Source organism: Eurosta solidaginis, chromosome 1 (assembly GCF_040869045.1).
Source record: "Eurosta solidaginis isolate ZX-2024a chromosome 1, ASM4086904v1, whole genome shotgun sequence".
In the NCBI taxonomy this organism is placed as follows: Eukaryota; Metazoa; Arthropoda; class Insecta; order Diptera; family Tephritidae; genus Eurosta; species Eurosta solidaginis.
The window spans coordinates 272677030-272686305 of NC_090319.1; positions in this window are offsets into that span (position 1 = coordinate 272677030).

Genomic DNA, 9276 nt, shown 5'->3' on the forward strand with positions numbered 1-9276 from the left:
GGCGGTGCCACGCCCATTTTTTTAAATTTGAAGTTTTTCCTATTTACTGTTATAAATCCACTTGGGAAATGAAATACCATTGATATAAAGCTCTTTTTTGCAAAGATACAGCTTATTTTATTCGTCCACGGCCCTTTTAACTATCTTTTATATAAAAGTGGGCGTGGTTCTTAACCGATTTCGTTAATTTTAATGGCGAATTTTGGTACGATAGATTTAACGGTTTTTGATTTATGATTAATAATATTTTTAAAATTGATTTTATCACAAGTGGGCGGTGCCACGGCCATTTAAAAAAATTTTCCAAATTTTTATCAAGAGTCTCAATATCAGCGCACATGTCAAATTTCAACATTCTAAGTTTATTATTTACTAAATTATCAGGTTTTTTTTGTTTTCCAAAATTTTATATATATAAAAAGTGGGCGTGGTTATCATCCGATTTCACTCATTTTCAATACCAATCTATACTGGATCCAGATAAGATAGTGTACAGAATTTGCTGAAGATATCTCAATATTTACTCAAGTTATCGTGCTAACGGACGGACGGACATGGCTCAATCAAATATTTTTTCGATACTGATGATTTTGATATATGGAAGTCTATATCTATCTCGATTCCTTTATACCTGTACAACCAACCGTTATCTAATCAAAGTTAATATACTCTGTGCGCAAAGCACGCTGAGTATAAAAAGTTATGACTCTTTTAGTAACCGGGTTTCATATCGACATACCCTAACGAGCATATGTGTACATCTAGGTATTTTTTCCAATTTCCAGCAATTTTTTTCGAACTAATGACCGTGTGCGCTACTACCCTAAGGTAGTCGATAACCGAACTAGTCTTAAAACTGAAGCTACACGGTCATCCATAATGAGCTCTTATATCAAAAGGCCGGAAAACAGCAGTTAACAACTTTCAACTTAAAATCCATCGACTTTCATTCTAAAATATCGTTTTGATTTAACAAAGACTATTGAAATCAATTTTGTGAACACAAACGTCGGCAAACTTTGGTCTACATTCGAGAAATTTTATCCAGTGTCCTTGTAAAATTTTAATTATGTAGATGCGCCGATGACTATACGGTTTTCACCTATGTGTTACGCAATGACATCTTCTTAGACTGCTTATGATATCGAGGGCGGCATCCTTGGCGGAATAGTTACTCGCTAACGTTTCAAGGTGTTTTTCTGGTGAAGCTCGGCAGCATAGCGCGACTAAAATATTTGTCAGAAAGTCTTCGGAGCTACACCTAGAGCTTCTAGGAAAGTGACGTCGACGAAGGTATGAGTTAGAAATCGCAGTCCTATAGCTTCTGTGCTGGCATATGGTGTGAGGGTCAGGAGGAGTGGTAGCGACTGATGGGCGCGATTGCTACCGTTTGCACATCGGGAATTCTAGCTCTTAAAAACACCCGAAGAAACTGGAGTCGCCCTAGGCCAAAAGAGTCATGAATATTAACAGACCATTAATAGCAACCTTAAGTCGCCTTTGTGCGTGACCGCCAAGGAACCACAAATGATTTAAAGAAATTGTTTTCGCGACGATTATTAGGACTTAACCCTAGGTGAAACTACGCTTTGCACGACATACACAGACAAAAGTGTGACTATTTTATGTATCTCTTTTCTTTTCAGCAGACGCAGCAGTACCAATTCCAAAGACCGGGGTTCGAAGGCTCTCGGGAGTATGCGAACGAGGGACAACCCCTCCGCAAGGAGCTACTCCTGAAAATTTTTGAATGGTGTGCGAGACTTTGAGGCAAACCCCCAGATCTTTCCGAAATGGCCAAAACGTTGATTTCCTTAAATACATACAAACAAAATCTTTTCTATATATTTTTTTTTTAAATAGAAACATCAAACTTTTTAAAGTAAAGCCAACGCCGCCGCCGCCGGTATAGGATCGAGCCTACGTCGCCGCCGCTGATTAAGTTATCGGCGTAAACCTCTACTTGATATGTGCCTATTAGAGTGGCCCTTATTTTCCAAAGTGTTCCGATTCTTCATCTCGCCACAAAATCCAAAAAAAAGCTTGTTTGCAGCGAATTTCAGGAAATTCTTGATTATTGTGCATGAAAATTAACAAAGCGGCAAGGACGCACGTAATCGTTTGGAAATATTAAAACGAGAAAATCGCAAAGTATAACAAGGAAAATTCGTATTAGTATGACAAATAAATGGCTTTTTATTCAAAGTAAAAGCAACAAGTGTTAAGGAAAATTATTAACAAATGTTGTGGAAATGAACGTATATTATTCTCGCATTATTGGCATACCTTACGTCGGCGTATGACGGGAATACTTTCTGGGTGACGGCTTGTTCAAACAGAGCACTAGCCCTCCCACCAAACAGCATTTTGGGCGGGTTTCCCCACACCGTGGGTTCATAGCGGTAAAAAAGGTATAAATGTGTGCATATGTGCATATGACCACAAGCGTATATAAATGGTAGTTATTAATGTTAAGTGTTACGAGGGACGGCAGATATATTTAGGTCTGTGACCTAAACACTGCACCTTCGACTTATAGCGTGTTAAAATCGAACTGATTGACTTTTACTTACCATGCACTGCTTTTATACTCCCAGTTGTCTCGTTCGTTCGCCTATTTCTCCCAGGGTCTAGACTTCCCACACACGGCCTTCTCGAATAATTGCTTATTTATTTTTCGCTTCTGTATCGAATATGCGTTTTTTATTTCTATGTACAAATCTGCATTTCTTATTCTCCGTTGCCTTTCATGTATATACATATTGTTACGAATATTTGCGGCACTAAGGGGTACTGCCATCTCTAAGCCGATGCTAAGCAGTGACTGTACGCACATCAATAATTCCATCATTATGTCTACACATATGTACGTACACGCAGCGGAGATGAGATGCCCAAACACATGCAGACATCTTATTGAGATGCTCCTAAATGTAGGCAATTATAATTGTGGAAGTGTCGCTCACACATACAAGTGCATAGGGTGTGAGAGAAGCTATACAAATTATACATCTGTAGTCGTAGCTGAGAAACCAACTAGGAAATTCTGGAATGGAAAAGCCTAGAAGTATGCAACTAGGAAATCAAAGAGTATAAAAATGCGAGAGCAGTAGAGGCGAGTATTCAGTTTGATTTGAGCTTTTAAGCAGTTATTGATTAAGAAGGCAATCTGAGCTATCAATCAGTTTGGTTATTAAGCAAGCTATTCGTTGCAAAGTATAAGTGTTATTGTGAAGTACTTAATAAAGGACATTTTTCCATTATTCAATATTGGAGTTATTTATTCAACAGTGTAGCGATACGAACGTTGGCATAAGATTGCAAATAAGGGGAATTGCAGTAAATTCGTTACAATATGTACATATATGTGTACATTTATCTATGGCTATTTTCTACTTCATCTGCTAGTAGTATAGTGACGTATGGAAACTGATAATATTAGCCACAATATGCTGTGCAATTTCGAGATCGTACATTTTCTTGGTCTATCCTTCTTCACTTGTTGAGTCGGAATTGCCTATTACTTGTTAAATCTGTAACGAAACTCTTATTTATAGTGGCGGTAACCCAAACAGCACACTTTTTTTATGAAAGCAAATAGAGGGAATTTTTAAAAACTGACGTAAAAATTTAAAAATTTTTATTAAAAAAATTTAGAATTATTTCCAGTACGGAGTTTCCTACACCTTTTCCGTTTTAAGTTTAGAAATTTACAATTCAAATTCAGAGTTTCCAATTCAAGTTCAAAAAATTACAATTCAACTTCAGAAGTTCCAATTTAAATTCAGAAATTTACCATTGAAATTCAGAAAGTTACAAATCAAGTTCTGAAATTCCAATTTAAGTTCATAAAATTATAAGTCAAGTTCAGAAAGTTTGTCGAGTTTGTTTCAAGTTCAGAAAGTTTGCTCCGTTTATCTTTCATGCAATGGAAATAAAAGTATGTAAGAAAAAGATTTTAAATGTTAGCGCCAATAATTTGATACATGGGTATGAAGGCCTTCCATCTGTTAAAAAAGCAATGGACTTCTTAACTCACTTAAATCAAGTTTGCTAACATGAAGGAGATAGCGAAGAAAAACCCCTTTCCTCTCTTCTCTCTCCTCCTCACATAAGAGGTCAGTTACAAGGACATCCAGCTATATTCTTAATGTCACAAGCATTGAACTGCATTGAGTATGACAGCAGTGATAATGGAGATATGACCACTTACACAGTCAGCGGAGCGTCCACAATCCCGCAAGTAAGGTATAAGTACTGTGTGTACAGATCAAGTCTTCCTCCATCTGCCTATCGCAACTCTGTGGAGTTCTCCCCATTCAACTGCTTAGAAACTGTGGTGTCGAGGTAGCACCCTACTTATTTCAGGAGAATGAAGGAAGAATTTTTAGAATTTTTATTGTGAAATTTTCGAAATATTTCCTTTATTATTTCACGACTGTTTTGGATTACATCGGGGCTACATAGGCATCGCTATAGGGGTCATATATTTTCATAAATCTTCTAATTTAAGAGTGTTCCCTTGATAAAAAATGAATAAGTATTTTTCTTACTAACTTTTAACGCACCTTTAACGTGTGAATTTCCCTACATTTGGCTGGCTGCCATCGACGTAATCCCAAAAACATGGTAAAACCTGACGATATCTCAAAAGTCCCAAAGCAGTGCAAATGGAAACTTTGTTGGCATTATCCACTTTACCAAAGTAACTCGCACCTGACCTTTATTATTCAAAATAATTGCTATATGTGTGCCAATTAATCCTTTCGTCCGTTCAACGTAATTAGAGGCTTAAGGAACTAATCGGTACCTTATATCTCATCACCCCAAAGGTGAACGGCATAACGGGAAAGCTTTTAAAAAACATGACGCCAAAGCTGAGAAATTTGTAAATTGTAGGGAGACTAAATCATATCAAAAAACTAAAAATTTCTCTTTTCAAGTATGGGCCCACTTTCCGAAAGTTTCTAAAATTGTGCTCTCATAACCAAAGGCATTAGGAAATGAATTGACTTTTTTATGTATTTTTAAATTTGGAATATTGGAGAAGATGGAAATTTCTATTTCGCTGAGAAGAACTAGGATATATATGAAGTAGAGTTGGCAAATATTCGTGTACCTGTGATTTTGTCACAGCTACTGAAATATCACAATACATTTCAGCGACAGCTTTGAAGGAATAACCGTGACAGATTGCCTGTGATAGAATTTATTTCCCGTTACCAATCACGCTTACCAATAAACTCAATCATAGACTAAAATAAAGCTATGAACACAGGAACAAATCGCTTCTATACTATATGCTATGAACCAATACTAGAGCGCATTATTTAAGCTGCGACTGAATAACAAACAGTACATGTCCCAGAAAATGATACAGAGGCGGCTTTAAAAACCCCTCGCTAACAGAATATAACCACTGTTAAATCGATGGTCGCAGAAATAGTAATGTTATGTATGTATAAGTATATATGCTACTAGTGAGTGCGTTAGTAGAGGCTGTTCCTTAGAGTTTTTTTGCGACATCTGCTACTTATTCAAAACACAATTGTTTTGTCTCAGTCACAGTCACGAGTAAAAACCGCTGTGACTGAGAGGCCACAATCACATATAGCGTTGTTCCTCAGAAATCAGGGGATCGGCCAACATTACAATGAAGAGTTGGGGTTTATTGTAATGATATTGAAATCGTTTGCATAAAGTTGAGCACTTTTCAACTGTTTCTTTTTGATTTTGATCAGTCAAACATTTTTTTTTCTGGCAACATTGATATTTTTTGACACAAAATCTAATGCATATCTTTTTATTTATTTATTTATTTAATTAAAGTCGACAACAAATGTAAAATAATCGACTCAAAGGTTAAAATTTAACAACATCGAAATTTCAACAATGTTACATATATTAGAAACATAGAAATATATTGTTACGAATATTAGCAACACTAAGGGGTACTGTCATCTCTAAGCCGATGCTACGAGTGACTTGTATGCAAATACATAAATCAATCATTATGTATCTACATAAACGAATCAAACATTATGTCTCCACATATATACGTATGCGCAGCGGAGAAGAGATGCACAAACACATGCAGATATCTTATATGAGATGCTCCCAAAAGTATGCAAATGTAATTGTGGAAGTGTCGGTCACAACTACATGCGCATATGAGAAGTTATACACGTGCATCTGTTGTTATAGTTATATGGCAGTAACTAAGTAAGTTTTGGAAGCGCCTAGAAGATGCAACGAGGAAATCACACAGTATAAAAGCACCAACGGTAGAGGCGCGACAAGCAGTTTTGATTAAGCACGCAATCTGTCGGGCAATAGTAGAGTTATTTGTTTAATAAAGGCCATTTTGCATTATTAAATATTAAAGTTATTTATTCAACAGTTTAGTGATTCGAACCTTACTAGAAGATTTGAAATAAGCGGAATTGCAGTAAATTCGTTACAATTGGTGTCAGAAGAGGAATTGTTGAATAAATTCCAGAGGCAACAAAGACATGGCAAAGCACGACTACGAGAGGCAATGGAAGCAGAAGGAATTAACGTGGAAGAGTATGTATTTCATCTTGATGTCGACGAGACAACAACCAAAATTGAAGAGAAAAACGAAACATCGCAGACAGTTACGAGCACAGACTTGAACATGATATTGGCTGCAATAATGGCTCAAACATCGACAGTGGCATCTCAGCTGGAATCGCAGGAGACACGTTTAACATCCAAGATGGAAGCACAAGAGACGCGTATTTCAGAAATGTCGACATAGATTACATCCAAGATGGAATCACAGGAGACACGTATAGCATATCAACTGGAATCGCAGGAGAACCGTATAACATCGAAGATTGAAGCACGAATATCCGAAATGTTGGCACAAATATCAGCGCAGATCTTTGCATAACGGGAAGAGCAAGAAGGACGGATTTCTTCGAAGATGGAGGCGCAAGACATAAAAATTTTGCAACTTGAGAACAAAATCGATGCCGAGATTAAAACATTGCGAGGTCATATACAGGAGTAGCAATTAAATCGCCCAGTTGTTTCAGCAAGCAATACGAAGGTAAAAACTCCATCTTTTGACGGCTCTGTTCCTTTCCAGGTGTTTAAGATTCAGTTTGAGAAGACCGCAGCAGTGAACAATTGGAGTGCTGAAGATAAAGTTGCTGCACTATTCGTAGCATTGAAAATATCTGCTGCTGAAATCTTACAGACTATTCCAGAGTTCGAACGGAACTTTTATGACGCATTGATGGCTGCTGTAGAACGACGGTACGGAAGCGAACACCGGAAACAGATATACCAACTGGAGTTACTGAACCGCTTCCAGAAGACTGGTGAGACATTGCAAGAGTTTGCGTCGGATGTTGAAAGGCTGTCACATTTAGCGAATGAGGACGCACCCGTGGAATACACTGAAAGGGTAAAGATTCAGAGCTTTATAAATGGCATACGGGACGTCGAAACAAAGCGAGCTACATACGCAAACCCAAAACTAACATTCGCAGAAACGGTGTCACAAGCTCTGATTCAGGAAACAGCGTCGGTTCTGTGTAAACCACTTTTCAAAGCACGCCGTGTGGGAATAGAAAGGCCAGAGTGGGTAGACGCAATATTGGCGGCGCTGAAAGGATCGCAAAAGCGGAGTGAAAAAGTTATCAAATGCTTCAAATGCGGGAAGCCCGGTCACATTGCACGTCATTGCGATCTTGATCCTAGTGGTTTCAACAGCATGGGTGGTCTTAATAACAAAGCTGGAGGGGATGAGCAAGAGCGAGTAAGATGTAGAGATCGAGAGCTAGCTCCAGATATTGAATGTCCTGTGATATCTATGTCGCAAATTGGTAGAAAATCGAGCAGTCTTACCGTCAAAGGGAAGGTGGATGGCAAAGAATATGTACTGACTGTAGATACGGGCGCATCTCATTCCCTAATTCGATCTGACTTGGTCAACAGGAGAGTAAAAACGTTACCTCGAGCAAGGTTGCGTACGGTCACTGGTGAGTATAACCAAGTCCAGGCAGAAGTGGTATGTGAAGTCTTGATTGGAAAGGTGACAGTTCTACACAAATTTGTTGTGGGCGGAGATCGTTGATGAAGTCATATTGGGAGTGGACTTCTTGGTTGACCATGACATCAGGATCGATATGTCGAGAAAGATTATGCGCTATGAGAACCAGGATGTGCCACTTAATTTCAGGTTGGAAGAAGGGTTCAGCAGTAATCGAGTGCTGGTGAAAGAGATTCAACAAAAACCACAAAAGTCAAAGGCAGCAGATTGGGCAAAGGTTGATGGAACGAATGGGCCAAACAAATTAAAACCAAAGGTACCTGCGAGAAAAACACTGGCATTGACAAAACCTAAAGTCGGCACTAAAACGACTGAAGGAATTTTCCATAAAGAATGCAAGGGTGGTTTCAAGCCAGCGCGCAGTTCTGTTGTGAAACGTCTGACGGTACTGATTATGCAAAGCAAATCCGTCAAGCGCAAGCTCTACGAAGTAGTTCATTGGCCAAATAACAGAGTGTGAGGGAACGGCCCAGGATAATGAGTAGTAAAATCAAACACTGACATGACAAGAACTTTAATTCGGAAGGTTTCTTGGAGGGAGATTTGGTACAGCTATACAACCCTCACCGGCGGAAAGGTGTTCCATCCAAATCTCGGTGCAGTTGGGAAAGCCCATACAGAGTTGTGAAGAGGATCAGTGATGTCATCTACCACATACAAGCAATTGGGAAACCACGAAATAGAAGAGTGGTACATTTGGAGATGCTAGCAGCAGTTAGATCGAGAGATTTGTCTGATCGGGACGATCAGACTTAGGTGGAAGGCAGTGTTACGAATATTAGCAACACTAAGGGCTACTGTCATCTCTAAGCCGATGCTACGAGTGACTTGTATGCACATCCATAAATCAATCATTATGTATCTACATAAACGAATCAAACATTATGTCTACACATATATACGTATACGCAGCGGAGAAGAGATGTACAAACACATGCAGATATCTTATCTGAAATGCTCCCAAAAGTATGCAATTGTAAATGTGGAAGTGTCGCTTACAAATACACGCGCATATGAGAAGTTATACACGTGCATCTGTAGTTATAATTATATGGTAGTAACTAAGCAAGTTCTGGAAGCGCCTAGAAGATGCAACGAGGAAATCACAGAGTATAAAAGCACCAACGGTAGAGGCGCGAGAAGAAGTTTTAATTAAGCATGCAATCTGTCGAGCAATAGTAGAGTTATTTATT